Raw genomic sequence first — 878 nt, forward strand, 5'->3', positions numbered from 1 at the left:
CATACCAGTGGCGGCGGCACCTTGACCAGCTGCAAGTCCAGCAACCATGCTGTGCCAAAGTCCCCCGCGGCTAAGAAAGGCCTTCTTTGAAGGCGCTGGAGCTAGTGTCTAAACCCTCCGAGAGGGCACAGGTTCGATTCCTCCCATGTCGAAACTTTGTGAGGACAAACGCGGCATAGCTGACCGGCTCAGCGCCAATCCAAGCCAATTCCTTCGGGAACGCCTAATAGAATCGCCAAGGCTTCGGCACAGGCCTCCCCGGGACCCATTCACTACTAGTGGGGGGTACTGCACTTGGCGCGTCGGGCAGATCAAATAATGGTCTAAAGCTAGACGTTAAAACCGGGAAGTTAAGCCTGTGGAGGCTCTTCCCCACCTTTACCTTTACCTTTTGCCAAAGGACGTCAGAGCCATGGCGGGGAAGTTGGCTGACAAGCCGCACTCCCAGGGCCAGGGAGGTGAGGGCATGGGGAAATGGGGCGGAGGATTGTGTGTGGGGGGGGGTTGTGGGTGGGTGTGGGGTGGGGGGACAGCAAATCGTTTTGGGGGCTCGCCATGGTACATCCTTTGTTAAGTATTGAAAGCCTGCCCGCCCACCCCCACCACCCCACCCACCCCCCTTCCATGTGCAGGCTACTTCACCATCAAGAAAGGGATCCGGGCCTGCCCCTTGCCTGACGGCTCGGTGGTGAAGGTCACTGAAGGCCATTGGGCGTTGAGCGTTACCCGTGCTGCCCATTGCTTAAAGGTGGGCCCACAGCAAGCATGTACGTTACAAGAGGCATGTTTTTTTGCTTGGCAAGCTACTGCTTCCCGAATTGACAGCGCCAACAACACACCGTGCCGGTTGTGCATACCCTTCCCCGTTGTGTTGTGCA

This window comes from Chlorella variabilis, assembly GCF_000147415.1.
Source record: "Chlorella variabilis unplaced genomic scaffold CHLNCscaffold_45, whole genome shotgun sequence".
Lineage (NCBI taxonomy): Eukaryota > Viridiplantae > Chlorophyta > Trebouxiophyceae > Chlorellales > Chlorellaceae > Chlorella > Chlorella variabilis.